The sequence below is a fragment of the Onychomys torridus genome, chromosome 9 (assembly GCF_903995425.1).
Source record: "Onychomys torridus chromosome 9, mOncTor1.1, whole genome shotgun sequence".
Classification (NCBI taxonomy): Eukaryota; Metazoa; Chordata; class Mammalia; order Rodentia; family Cricetidae; genus Onychomys; species Onychomys torridus.
In genome coordinates, this window is record NC_050451.1 from 112134892 (window position 1) to 112150784 (window position 15893).

The 15893-nt window shown below is 37.4% G+C and overlaps 1 protein-coding gene across 5 annotated transcripts in view; it reads right to left on the reverse strand.

The window, feature by feature from the left end:
* Fgf14 (fibroblast growth factor 14) overlaps positions 1 to 15893 on the reverse strand; it is a 691414-nt gene that overhangs the window by 197106 nt on the left and 478415 nt on the right. The gene's annotated exons all lie outside the window — the stretch shown is intronic.

Below are 15893 nucleotides of genomic sequence, written 5' to 3' on the forward strand. Positions count from 1 at the left end.
TGGTGCACCAAAACAAAACAATGCACCAATCTCCATAAGGTCAGCTCCAGGACAACAGCTTGGTTAAGATAACAATGAAATAAGCAAGCTTTTCATTTATACAATTGGAAAGGACAGCCAATGCCATCTGATTCTTGCACTTTGGGCATGGAAGCCCAGGGAGGTGGGAATTTACTGTAACAAAAATGGGAAACCATGTATTGTGGATTTCTCATTTAATGACTGAGAAAAGATAATTCAGTGCTTCCCCAGAAGCTAGATGTGTCTAAAGTAATAAATATTTGCATGTGGCTTTGCAAAGGCCATCCTCATTTTGGGAATTTATCTGATATGGGACATCATAATTCTCACCATGGCAACAGGATTCTCTTCACAACAGCTGAATGGGATATGCAAATTTGATTGTGCTGTCCAAATTATAGGATGCTACTGAACAATCCAACACATAGTCTTTAATAACTACAGACTAGCCAACAGACAAACAGAATAGCACACAGGCCAAACAGGCAGATTTGTCCACAAACAGAAACTCTGAGCTTTTGATCAGCTTTTTTTTTTTCTTTTTGATTAGCTTTTAGGAAATGAAAAAACAAATCCCGGTGTCTGTTTCTATGAATACAGCTGCACTGAGTATTGTGGCTTTATAGATGAGAAAATGAATTGGATATAAATAACATTCTGGAAAGTGAGCCAACTTTGAAGTATCATCAGTCTAACAAGCATGTCAGGAGACAGGTGTGTTTAAAAAGAGATATCTAAGTGATTATTAAGGCAATATTGTGTATATACCATCTTCCATAACAAATAATTTCTAAATTACATAATTCTCTCCCTCCCTCCCCCTCCCTTCCCTCTCTTTCTCTTCCCCTCCCTCCCTCCCTCCCCCCACCTCTCTCTCTCTCTCTCTCTCTCTCTCTCTCTCTCTCTCTCTCTCTCTCTCTCTCTCTCGTATTTTTCATCATTTCATTCTGTCAGAATTCCAACCCAAGGGATGATATTGCCTATACCCAAAGTATGTCTTTTCCCTTGCAGTTAATTCTTTCTGGAAATTCACTCACAGTTACAATCAGAGACATGCCCTCCACACCAGGTTTCTAAATAAGTCAATCCAGTCATGTTAAAAATTAAGATAAACATTGCTTGAGTATTAGTTTTTTAATACATTTTTTCATACAATATATTCTAATCATGGTTTCACCTTTCCAACTCCTCCCCAAATCCCACAATTCTGAAATGTGCATTAGTTAAAAAAAAATACAACTACACATTCATTTTTTTAAACACACCCTCTGTCCATTGCAGACCTATTTCTAGAGTTAGCTGCATTTCTTATGCTCTTCTTTTCAAATTGGTAACATGAAAAAGAGCATAAGTAAACCAGGTGTGGTGATGCATGCCTTTAATCCCAGCATTCAGGAAGCAGAGTCAGATGTATCAGTGTGAGTTCAAGGCCAGCCTGGTCTACACAGTGAGTTTCAGATTAGCCATAGTGAGACACTGTCTCAAAAACAAACAAACAAGCAAGCAAACAAACAAAAACACAACTAAAAATAGGGAAGAATTTCTCAACTTCTGTGAAAACATGCAAAGAATTTTATGGACTGGCAACTATTCTGTAAAAAACCTGTGTTCTATCACCACTTGTTTTAAAATAACCCCACATCCTAGCCGACAGTTCTTCCAGAATTTAGTTAGTTAGATCAGTCAAGGTAGGAAGAGCCTATATTCTTGCTCACAGTCTCCCTGGCACTCACACAGTAAGCTCTTATGAACCATAATTCATCTCCATTATGGGAATAACAATAAAACACAAAATTATATTGTCTAATGTTCTTATAATAATAAAAAGCAATCTAATTTAAATTTCCCCGGTTTCACAATTCTTGGTATTTTTATTTTTAAAAACTGATAATTACATGTGTCCTCAGGTGTCAGGCATTGTTCTAAGAAAACTCTGATTCATTCATTGAATCTTCACTGTGAGTAAAGGAAACGAATTAAAAAATTATGAAATTAAGAAAGAGAACCATTAAGTAATTTTACAAAAGGCACAGAATTTACAAGGCTGGAGGTTGAGTATGAACACTCAGTCTGCTCTATTAACAGCTAGGCTACGTGCCCTCTACAAATGGAACAATTAAATTAAATTGCCTTACAAATCCTAGTGTAAGCCAAACTGCTTAATTAAAAAGAAAAGAAAAAAAGAGAAAGAAAACAAAAGTGATACCATTTTTATGATCATCACCAGATCTCTCAGTCCTACACATTCACAGGTGAATGTGAAAGGCAAAGCCAGAATAGAGTTGTGAGAGTGTCAATGTCCTTGAAAGTTTATACTCATCCCATTCTGTAGCTGGACAAATTCCCAAGTTCCCAGTTTCTGCCCCGGCCCCCAATTCCTCACTAGATTGGTAATCCCTCACCATTTTCACTGTAATTGGACCATTTTCCACTCCAGCCAAAAACAATTTCTAACCATGACTTGACTATAATGTGAAAAGCATCATCTCAACCCCATCAGCTTTGTTAGCATCTGCCTGTCTCCGTCTTCACTGTGCTTCTCCCTGCACATCCTTTCCAGCATGAGATTCCTCAGGCTTTTTCAGCAAGTACTGTACCAATAAAGACATCTCTTGAGTTCTTTATCATTAATTTTGAAACATTTGTAAATAGAAATTTAAAAAAAAAATTTTTATTTTTTTTTTGGTTTTTCGAGACAGAGTTTCTCTGTGTAGTTTTGGTGCCTATCCTGGATCTCTCTCTGTAGACTCACAGAGATATGCCTGGCTCTGCCTCCTGAGTACTGGGATTAAAGGCGTGTACCACCACTGCCCAGTTTAAAAACTTCTTAATTAAAAATTTTAAATGGAAATATTTTTAAATAGAAATTACTTTTGAACATTTAAAATACATTAAAATATGCAGAAACAGTTCAAACCACATCTATGTATCAAACAGTGCTTAAAACAGATGCAGATAATTTGTCTTGTAATTCATGATCATAATTCCACATTTATTGATAAAATTATATGGTATTATCTACCTCACAAAGTTGCTATATATGACATAAAGAAAGTTGAAGTATGTGACATTGTTTATGGGCTCTAAAGTGAGTGTTTATTGATTAAATACTTACAAGGGGCTAGTAAAACATCCAATAATTTCATAGATGGCTAACAGGAGTCAAAATTTGAACAGTATGAAAATCCACCATGACAATGGCTAGCAAATTTTTAGATGGGTCCTCACCCATTGCTTATGTAGTTATGCTTTCCAGATCTCTAAATTCAAGATACACACTAATATAAATGCTTAAAAAGGAACATGGCAAAATAAAACTTAGCACCTACTAAAAACATACCAAAGTATTAAATATACTGAATTTTGAGGATATTTATCAACATTTTTATTTTTGCTAAATTTTGTACAATGAAGACATGTCAATTTTATAATGGAAATGTAGAAATTAGAGTAACATCTATAAATAGCTGATGAATACAAGTAAGAATAATATTTCATACATATTTGCAATTACAATTACAATCATATATACCCAAAAATATAAATACTACTGCTGGATGCTAAATGGTCCAAATCTTTAAAGGTAGCATTTTTTAGCTGATTTTGTACAGTGAAAGGTGCACAGAATGTTCCTTATGACCTTGTTCCTTTCATTACTTACAAATTATCCATAGCTAATATGGTTGCTTAAAGTTTAATGTAATGTCCATCTTTCACCCACTCACAAACCAAAACAAAACACAACATTCCCTCTAAGGCCAAAATACACCATTAATGATGATAGTAAGGCAAGGAAAGATGACAAAAACAGCCACATCAGTCATGTCTGGTGAAGCAAAGAAAGTCTAAGTTCCTAGACTATGAAAATGAAAATAAGGATCTTCACTATAACTGCAACAAATCTTAGTCTAGCATTCCCTGGACCACTCACCTACATGATTCTTCATGTCACAAAAAGAGGAACAATTGTTAAAGACAGATCAAGAAAACCTTACACAGTTTCCAGCAGGTACAGGACCCATCACGCAGCCATATAAAAGCATACCTCTATGAAGCAATGGTGTGCAAAGCAAGGTATCTAGGAGCATACAAAGCCACAATGGCAAGCCCTTTGCATTTTTATCATCAACAAAAATGAAAAGTAAATTGGAATTTATTCATCATTTAATATACAGATTTATATTGATATTTCCAGACAGCTACATGTTACATCAGGTCTTTAAGTAACTTAAAGCAGTTGGACAGACACATCCTGTGATTCTGAAGGGATGTCCTAGGGACACTGGCTCTCAATTGATTGTTTCCAATGAATAATTCACTGTGTCTTAAAATTTATGTGTTTCTATTGAAGCAGTTGTATATATTATACCATGCATTTTAACTAACATTTGGATAATTTAGGGGGGAAATACACAGATTAAAATTAAAATTAAAAATACACAGATTAATTTCTATTAAAAATGGAAACAAAATTAGCAATGTCAAATATTAAACATTTAGCTAAGATTAAATTCCTCATCCAAGGACTATAGGTTTAAAATAAAAATAATAAATATATTTCTATTCAAATCTACCATGCACTTAGCCAAAGGCTTGAAAATGTCAAGACGATTGACATAATTTTTATAACAAATGCTTACCCTAAATATGTATTATGTCCTGACATACAAAACAATGGAAATGTCATTGGTGTGAAACAAAGAGTTGTTCAGGTGCTCACATTTTTATTAAACTGATGAGGTAAGCAGTTGTGTGACATTTCTCTAGCATTTTATGTTTAAACCTGATGAACAGACTTTTGTTTTCAATGCCTATGTACCCCAAACTCTTACACCTCAGAACCTCAATTAATAACTAAATATAAGTAAATGTTTGAGGTCTAACACCTATATATTTTAGCTATTCATGTAAAAAAGAAACTCAAAATATTTTCAATTCACTAAATTGTTAGAGTTTTGTCCTCTAAAAAACATTACATCCTCAGAATATCTAGTCTGTTTAAGAAAATATAAATAATTTTGTTTCTTTCTTTTGTCTCAATTCTTCTTTTCTTCTTTTCCCTTAATTTTCTGCCTACTCTGCTAATTCATTTAACTAAAATGTTTTGAAGGCACTTGTTGCACAGAACTCTGAACACTAATTAAAACAGAAATAATAAAACCTGATGTGTGTCTCTGTCAAGAAAAAAATGTTTCATAAGGTATTTCCCTCAACTCATAGAATTGAACAATATGCAAATAAGTCTAAATGCCTAAAGATAGAGGGAAAATACCCAATGTTTGTAATTAGAACAATTACTCTCTGAGACATGGCTTCATTTAAATCAATCACTGTCATAAACTGTTTTCTTACAATATGCTGATTGACAAAAGAGTAGCCAAGACAAGCCATGAAATGATATGCATGCTTTTGATTACTGTTCATCACGGAAAATGTATACTATGGTGCTGTGGATATCGCTCTGTGTAAATAAAGTTCTGATTGGCCAGTGGCCAGGCAGGAAGTATAGGCAGGACAAGAGAGAAGAGAATTCTGGGAAGTAGAAGGCTGGGAGGAGACACTGCCAGCCGCCGCCATGAGAAGCAACGTGTAAAGACACTGGTAAGCCACAAGCCATGTGGCAAAGTATAGACTAACAGAAATGGGTTAATTTAAGAGAGAAGAAGTAGATAACAAGAAGCCTGCCACAGCCATACAGTTTCTAAACAATGTAAGTTTCTGTGTGCTTTCTTGGTTGGGTCTGAGCGACTGTGGGACTGGTGGGTAAGAGAGATTTGTCATGACTGGGCCAGGCAGGAAAACTCTAACTACAAATGGCGTCCAACGTGTTGGCAAGAATTTCCACCTAAAACATGAGAAAAAAGATTCTAAAACGGAGCTAAAAACAGCTTCCTAATCCTCTCTCTCAAATTAGCGGCAGCCTGCCAGTTTGAGCTACTGTGGCAGGTTTCTGGCGCATGCGTCTGACCTGCAGTGTGGCGGGAATGAGGAGTCTACAAGCAGCACTTTACTCTGTTGTGTGGTGGATTTAGCCTTTGCTAGTTAAAATTAAAAAAATTAAAAAAATTTAAACAAAAGGGTTTCTGGGCTATCCACTGCTTTGATAGAACTGCTTCTGATAGTTGATGGTACACATGGCTGCAGACCCAGAGCTGGAGGTAAACTGTACCACCGCCATATTGGGAAGCTGAGGTGGGTGGAGCCAGCAGCCACAGTGGCGTTTCAGTCTTACAAAGATGGATATTACACAGAGAATCTGGTTTGTCTTGTCTTTGGAATTTTTAACTACAGAAAAAGATTTGATTGTCAAAGCTGTTGAGTTAAATAAATATGTAAATTTTAAAGGTACCTTGACTTCAAAATTTGGATATAAGGATATATTGCTTTGGAAAGGAGTCTCTGCTTTTGTTTCCACAGAAAGCCAGAGTCTATGGATTTGTTCCAGATTAAGATACATCAGCTTTGATCAGCCAAGACCTCCTGAAAGGTCTCTGATGACACCATGGCCCAGATGATCTGACATCCAAAATGGTTTCAAGGCAACTGGCTCAGAGGTTTGCCCTCATGGACTACTCCATAACCTTAAAATTTTCTTTGTGTCCCCATAAGATACAGCGCCCCCCCTCCAGCAGGAAGTAGTAAGAGAAACTACGCCCAATTTCCCAAAATTATCAAGCTGGCTTTGGAGATGGAATTGGCTCACTCCTTCTCTAAACCAGACATATTGCTAAAAGAAAAGGTTAGGATATTCTTGTGTCCCAAATCAGAAGAGCCCTCTGGTGTGGGACAGAGAAAAACCAATATTTTTCTTTAAAGCAGGTTGATTATAAATGAGATCTCTTTCTAAAGAAGATAGGGGAATATGATATAGATATAATAGGATGAAAGGGTAGATTAGGGAACTTACTTCTAAAGAGCAACAACTTGTTTAAAATGTTTTACATTGGTTTAGATTTTAGTCTATTGATACAAACTTAGTTAATTTTGTTATATTGTGTGTATATTTCTACTCTTGTTTAAGGTATTATGTTCATATAGCTCATGTTAAATTGAAATGGATAATTAAAAATAGATTAATAATTAGTCATCTATGATAATCATACTCGTAGCCATGTTAGTTAAAAGTCTTCTAGATATACATAGACATATTTCAGATAGATAGGTAATCTTCAAATACTTCAAAGACCTACAGAATATGGCATTTAAAATACTTTTAAAATTTAGATTTTCTGGGGGACAGTGAGACATGTCTGCTCCTGGCAGCACTGATTTACTTCAGAGAGGAGGATGGGCATTGAAGACACTTCATATGGAGTTTATCTTCACCTTGCAAAAATAGCCATTTGGGCAAGAAACTGTTCTTGCCTGGACTGCTTGATCAACTGGACATGCAGGACCCATAGAAAGGTGACCACTGAACTTTGCTTGACAAAATGGTCCTTCAGGTTCCTGCTTCACAGAGGAAACTGCCAGACATTCTACAGGACACTGAGAGAAGTGACCGAGAGACTCTAGCCCTGTGGGCTGAAGACAAATGCCCCAACTTTACAAAGGAACATTAGGTGACTGTCCAGACTGCCAGCTGTCTCTGTCTACCCTGCAAGACTCCCGAAAGTTGCTTGCATCCTTCTCCCATTTCTCAGGTAATATTATATCCTTCTGAGGTCTTTGATGTGGTTGAAGACTAGATAGTTATAATTTCCTCAGTTATGATAAAAGGTAAGTTAGATATAAAACTTAGACTCACAAATATAAAATAGATAGGATATCTTCTTTAATATTGTAACTATAATTCTTGCTTGATAATTGTTTTGTTATATGTAATTGTACTATGTAAAAGTTAAAACCTTCCTTAAAAAAAAAGAAAAGGGGAAGTGCTGTGGATATCGCTCTGTGTAAATAAAGTTCTGATTGGCCAGTGGCCAGGCAGGAATATAGGCGTGACAAGAGAGAAGAGAATTCTGGGAAGTAGAAGGCTGGGAGGAGACACTGCCAGCCGCCGCCATGAGAAGCAACGTGTAAAGACACTGGTAAGCCACAAGCCATGTGGCAAAGTATAGACTAACAGAAATGGGTTAATTTAAGAGAGAAGAAGTAGATAACAAGAAGCCTGCCACAGCCATACAGTTTCTAAACAATGTAAGTTTCTGTGTGCTTTCTTGGTTGGGTCTGAGCGACTGTGGGACTGGTGGGTAAGAGAGATTTGTCCTGACTGGGGCAGGCAGAAAAACTCTAACTACACTATGGTATATATATATTTTTTCTTAAAATATACTGACGTGTAACATCATATGTTCTATGATGATGTGTGATACATCTGCTTCTCATTGGATACCAGTAGAAGTTCTTAAACATGACTCTTCCATTAGCTATAAAAACATACACACATTTTTTTCACAGGCTAAAATCAATTTCTAGAATATGTATATGGGGAAAATGTGGCAGATCTAATTAGATTTTGGCACTCCTAGCAGCAGAAAATAGTATTGTGAATGTCTTGCCGAAAGCTACAAATTATCATATAACCCACTACAAAAATAAATCATGTTCTGAATGCTTCCAGAGGGCTGAGGAAAAGGGTGTGGCAAAGGCACTTAGGACAATGATAACTATAAGTAAAGCCATGCAAAATTTTACAAATACTTCCAGTTATCTCTTGGGATGACATTCATTTTCTTCTGTGCTGCTGTGAGAACTCATCCCTCTAGAATGATGAGTTTTGGCTGGGAAATGTACCCATAACCTCATGTACCTAAACACTTGCTCTCTACTTGGTAGTGCTGTTTGAGGAGGTTATTGATCCATTAGGAGGAGGAGCTTTAATGGTGGAGGAAGTGAATTACTGAGGGCAGGCCTTGAGGTGTTATAGACAGCCCCACCTGCTTATTCTCTGCTTCCCTACTATGGATGCAATGTGACAAGCTCACCACCCTGCTCTAACCACCATGCCTTCCTCTTCATATTGGAATGTATCTCCCTAAAATATAAGACAAAATAAACCCTCCTTTGTTAAATTGTTCCTCACCAGTGAAAATCAAAACCAAATAATATAATTTTATGTAGGAAGCAGTTGAAGTCCTGAGTGAATGTGTATTAATGATAAGAACCCTGAAACTGCCGGGTGGTGGTAGTGCACACCTTTAATCCCAGCACTTGGGAGGCAGAGGCAGGCAGATCTTTGTGAGTTCAAGGCCAGCCTGGTCTACCGAGCGAGAACCAGGAAAGGTGCAAAGCTACACAGAGAAACCCTGTCTCAAAAAACCAAGGGGAAAAAAAAAAAAAAAAAAGAACCCTGATATCTCGATACCTCAGATCCGTGGAAATTGGCAAATCTTTCCTCCTGTTCATGTGCAAGTGCTGGCTGATTGTTCAGAAAAAAAAAAAATTCACAACAGCTTCCTTCTGCATGCTTATAGTCAGAGAACGCACCCTTATGGAGATCTCCTACCAAGACTAGTTAGCCCTGCTCGCTGTGATACAGCACTGAGGTTCTGGATCCATAGCCCACCTGATTCTAGATTTACTATACATTACTATACATGTGTTTGTCCTTTCTTCCCTCTTGCCCCAGTCAGGTTTCCAGAACCAAGCTGGGCAGGACATGGTAGTTTTACTCTCAAAGAGGTTTCTGTAATTGCGAGCTTGGAATGCAGTTTTCCAAGCATATTTCTTTGACAGGGTGAACTAAACAAAATTTGGAAGGTCTCAGAAGCAAGGTCTCTTTACCTTTCTGCAGCACTGCTATCTCCCAGGCTTTTCCTCCCTCAAAGTGAGTCATATAAATCAGAATTTCTTTTTCCAACTGGATGGGAGAAATCAGAACCCTTTCTCCCCCAAATCAAACCACAAAACTCCAGAAGATCACACTCCTGTTTCCCTCAAACTCATAATTCCAGAGAAGTTTTGTGTCATACCCAGAAGGAATGAAAACTCCACAGAGAAGCCAAGAAGAAAAATGTTCATTGGATACCTCAATTTATTGTGATTAACACACACCTTTTTTTTTTTTTTTTGAATCACATTTCTACATGACAATCATTTACCAAACATAAAAATAGGTTCCACTAGGTCCTCAGGTCTACATGTCTGACTGAAGGGTCCATGTCACATAAGATTTCCATTAGATGATTTGTTATCCTTTTCTCTTGTTAGCCTGATTTTTGTTGTAGGGGTGCTGGCCTTGCCCTTTAAGATAGGAAAGAAAAGCTATTGCACCCTTCCATCTCTCTACTATGAATTGAATGTAAAATAGTCACCAGCAAATAGCTTTAAATTAATATGTGCTATGAAACACTATAAATCCCTCGATATCCGTATATGCCACTCACAAATTGCCTATCAGGATGATTTGAACAGGATAGATGCTCTGGGAATACTTAATGAATCAAGTATACTTTTCGTCCATTTAAAAAAATATATCTGTACAAATCCTAACTAGCTCTCTGGGTAAAATATATTATTTTTAATATCTTACTTAGACATCTGAATAGAAAAACCTACTTGATATAAAGATAAATGTAAAGATAGAAATAGAAACAGTTACCCAGAAATATTGTGTTAATATAATCTCTTTTAGTAAAATATAGGATGATAATAGTAACTGGACATGAGAACTTTGTGGTGGGTGGATATGCTTGAGGAAGTCATTAGAGAAGGCAGACAGCATGAATGCCACCTTAGGTGTAAAAGAAAATTTTGTGTGCAAGCAGGAAGATGTGAGTTCAGTACTCCAGCACCTGCATCAAAAGCTAGGGGGAGTGGTGATATATTGTGTATCCTAATAAAATTTGCCTGGAGATCAAAGAACAGAACAAGTCACTAGATTAAACATAGAGACCATGCAGTGGTGGCACACACTTTTAATCCTAGCACTCTGAATGCAGAGATCTGTCTGGATCTCTTCAAATTCAAAGCCACCCTCAATTACATGAGATTGACTCAGTCTAGGAGAGAAACAGAGCCAGGCAGTGCTGGCACACACCTTTAATCCCAGTCCTTGGGAATCACATGCCTTTAATCCCAGCACTTGAGATCTCATTTATTGGTGAAATTATTAAGGCCACTCCATGTAGTTAAAAGGGAGGTTTATTTTATGGGGTAACTTACAAATGAAGGGATAGGTTGTAGGGTCTGGCAAAGGTATGGCGCAGTCCGGCGGTGTTCTCTGGAGAACTCTGCTCAGTCTACCTCCAGCATCCAGGGTCCCAGAACCAAGAGAGACTTCTCCTCTCCATCCTGGGTATTCAGCTTCCTCCCTCAGCCATGCCTTGTGGGCGTGACCATTACGAAGCATCAATGGGGGTTGGAACTTCCAGGCCAAGGCTGGGATGGCTACCCACTACACTCATGCCTCTGCTACCAGCATTTGGGAAGCACACATGCCTTTAATCCCAGCACTTGGAAGGAAGTAATATGGCTGGACAGAGAAAGGTATACAAGGCATAAGGAGACAGGAACTAAAACTCTTTTCCGCAGAAGCCCTTTTGTGGCTGAAGCCTTTTCAGCAGAAACCCTTTTTGACTGGTCGTTTCGGCTAGACCTCTTTAAGCAGAAGACTCAAAGACATTCAGTCAGAGGATTTGTGGAGTTGGCAATGTGAGAAGTAGTTGTGACTTCGTCTCTCTGATCTTTCAGCATTTACCCCAATATCTGGCTCCTATTAATTATTAAAAGACCTATTAGATTTCATGTTACAAGGTGGGGTCAGGCAAACCCCAGTCGCCGAGTGAGGGTGGTCACAGGATTATCATTTGGGGTTTGCTGGCCACAAGTCTAGCAAAATATATGAAGCTCCAGGCTCAGTGAGAGACTGATTTAAAGGAAGAAGGTCAAGAGTGACAGAGCAGAACACCTGCTTTTAATCTTTCACCTCAGCAAGCAAGGGAACTCATACCTGAATACACGTTTACATACCTACCTGCACACACTTGCACACACGCCTGCATACCTACTTTCATATACACACCAAGACATTAGGAAATCCTGATCAACACCTGTTCCATATTTCCAGGAGACAACCCAAATTATTTCAAGGAGAGAACTGTGCAAATATCCAGTACCTAATAGCTCAAAAGGGAAAGAAATCTTTATATCTCTGCCAGAAAAACCCTTTTCCAGCACTATTTTGTACCAAGATTCTATAATTGCAATATTCTAACATTCTAGAGACATATTAAAACTCTCACAGCCCTTAGCATCCTCTAGTTTAGACCATGTAATGGCCATAATGTGAGATTTTTTTACAACTTACTTCACCCTTATAAACATGCAATAAAAAATGTGTTATTTTGTGCTTTAACCCAGTGATTTATTTCTTGTGAATTACACTTGCAAATTTGAAGGCATTAAATTATAAATATTGATTATCTAAGTGAAAATATCCAGCATTCTTGTGGCATAGTTAAGTAAATGATAACTTATTCCTCAGTGACATCACTGGAAAACCAGGTGAAACCATGAAGATGAGGGCATTTCAAGGGTGCTTTCCAGGTGTTGCACTGTGCCAGGAATTCCCAGTTTTTGAGTGATTCTGTTAATGTCTTTCCTACACACTGGAGTGCACATGCAGAGCAGAGCAGTGATACAGTCTGCCTTTTTTAATGTGCTGGTGCTTCACTCAGATGAACTGCCATAGTCATAGGCAGGAGCATAATCATTCACCCTAAGAGTCCTTGTTAGTGTATCAACAACACCACATCCTAAAAGACTCAAGATTATTGTAGGAAACATTTATATTGGCTCATTCTAGCATAAGTACTAAGGACTATGTTATAGTTAATTAAGAGTATAAATATCTCCCAGATGGTTAAATTTCCAGACAATTTTATCATGAAAAATAAATAGAATATAAGACATTGTAGTTGCTATTTACCTACTATTTTAAAATTCGAGGTATACCCTTTAGTATGTGTGCCTGTATTGACCTTTTCAGGTTAAAAATTTGGATGAAGTATTCAACAATGCCTCAAAAACACTGGTACCAACCCCTTTTCTACATTATAATTATAGGGTGCTGTATTAGGAAAGTCACCAGGTATCACAGATTTTATGGATATATATTAAATAATGGATGTGTATATGACATTAAAGTATAAGACAAACTGTCTAGAGGAACAAAGAAACTAATTGAAGCAAGAGATGAGAAAAGGGAGAGCAAAGGAGTTGGGACAGAAATGTGGGTATGTGCTTAAAGTATATAGTATATGTGTATCAAAATTTTCCCATGAAATTCAATGCCATATATAATAAATGTATGCAGGAAGGAGGAAGGAAGAGAAAGGGGAGGAGGGAGAGAGATGGCAAGGTAGGAGGGAAGAAGGTAGAAAGAAGAAGAGGAAATGAAAGAGGAAGAGGTAAGGAAGGAGAATAGCAGAGGGCAGGAGGGGGTAGAGGGTAAAGAACAGCAGTGCTATTGCACAACAAACACATAAAGTCAACAGGTTGACTGATACAACACATTGATCATTAGGAATGAAAGTCAATGGTCTTGAAGAAATGGAGAAGCAGTGCAGGGGAGCCCTCTCTTCAGAATGTAACATTTTTTTAAGATTCTAGGACATGCTGGGTAGAAGCACACCCATAAAGGGCTTGGCTCCCCTTTTAAGGTGAACAGTTGAAGCTGAGTATCTGTGGAGACTGAGGGAGCTCACAGAGTAATAGAGAGGAGAAAACTTCCAAGACACAGAGCATCCCCTCAAACACTCAGCTGAAGACTGGTAAGTGATTGGAGGAATGTAAGGCTGGAAAAGAAGTTATTCAAATGTATAAAAAAGTATTGGTAACATAGATGCACAGGACTGAGAACCATGGCCACACTGAAAATTATCACCATTCACAGGGCTCTGAGCAAAGAATAAATACTTGTCTTTCTTCAGCTTTATGAGGAAAAAAAAAGCTTCAGCCCTGATTCTGTCTTGTTACAAAACCTGAAAACAAGATCTAAAAAAGTATGTATTGCTGAGAATAGCAGGGCAACTTGGTTAAATACTCCAAATGAATGCATCATGACTGAATGTGATTCCCTGAACCCATGTTTAAAAACAAATAAAGGAGTGAAAGGGGATATAGCAGGCAGTATTTGTAATACCTGCATTGGGCAGGTGGAGACATCTGGATACCAAGGCTTGCTGGCCTGCTAGCTAATCCTACTTGGCAAGTAGGATTAATAAAGACCAAGAGACCATATCTCAATAAAAAAAAGGTAGACATTACCTGAGAACAACACCTAAGATTGTCCTCTGGCTTCCATACCTGTATGTGCACACTGATACACACTCATGTGTATACACATGTAATGTATACTCACACATATAAGAACACATATGTACTGTATCTAAGTGACTCAACCAGTCTCAGAACAAATTCAAACATAAAACACATTCAGCATACTAAAAGATGAGGTCACCATATTTAGAATCCTATACAAAAAATCAGCAACAAAATAAAAAAAAACTATTCATGGAAAGCAGCACAGATATGATCAATAACACAGAGAGATTAGTTAATTTAAAATTACTTAGAACCAATTAAGTTGTTAAATTTAGAATGTTAAGCGAAGTGTACAAAGAGTTATAATTATAACTTATATTGAAAAGTTCTGCATATGTTTATTAGAAAGACAACTAGTTGTTGCAGATTTTTTTATTATACTGTGAGTCCAGAGATTGTATTATTTACTGGAAAAACCTGTTTCTAGTTGTGGTGTGGCTCAGCCATAGCCCATACCTTAAATACAGAAGCATTCTGCTTGAATACTATAAGCAAGATTAAATAAAGGTCAAAAGGCAGAGCAATCAACCAGTTGACAGGTCAACAAGAAAAAATGTTGAGTAAGAGGGAGTCAGGAGGAATAGGAGACAGAGAGATGCACAGGAAGTAGTGGAGGGACAATGAGTTGGAGGAGTCTTATTTGAGATATTGCAGGACAAAGGACCTTCTAGGATTTCAGCAGAAGGGGAAGGTGCTTTCTCTGCCTTTGTGAACTAGCAGGTTTTCACCCTAACATTTGACTACCAAGTCTTTATTGGTAAAATTAAATGATTGAGATTTAGGAAAACAACAACAATCCCAAACAAACAAACAAAAAACAACTAGCCTTAAGGGAGATTCTAGAGATAAAATCTACAATGTGTCTGGGGGTGGAGTGATGGCTCAGTGGTTAAGGGATGCTTTTCCAGATGATGCAAGCTATATCTCAGCACCTGCATGGTGGCTTACAACCAAGTTTAAATTCAGTCCCAGAGGATCTTATGTCCTCTTCTGTTGTCCACATGTACCAGGCATATGTGTAGTACACATACATACATGAGACAAAACATCCACACACATAAAATAAATAAATAATTTTTAAATATCTACAATACATTGAATAAAAATATATGTACTGAGATTAAAAACTAGTTGGTAATTGAATAATAAAAATAATGAACCCTAAGGCACAGCAGAAGCAATTGTTCAGAATGAATTCCAGAAGAAAAAGTTTAGAAAATTAAAAATTACCAGAGCTTCAGGGAACTTTGGCAACAATTTCAAGAAAGTAATGTTTAATTAGTATCTCAGTATGAGTGCAAGGAAGAAAGGAAGAAAGGAAGGAAGGAAGGGAGGAATGGAGGAAGAAAGGAAGGAAGAAAGGGAGGGAAGGAAGGAGGGAGGAAGGAAGGAAGGAAAGAAGGACAGGAGGACAGGAGGGAGGAAGAGAGGGAGAATAATAGCTTGAAAATTTCCAAACTAATGAAAAGTATCAGCAGAAAGATTTGAATAACTGTATGAATCCAAAGATAAGACAAGGAGGGAAAACTGAGCCACAGCACAAAATTAAGTAGTTGAAACCATCTGATGAAGAGGTTTTTGTTTTGTATTTTTGTTCTTACTAC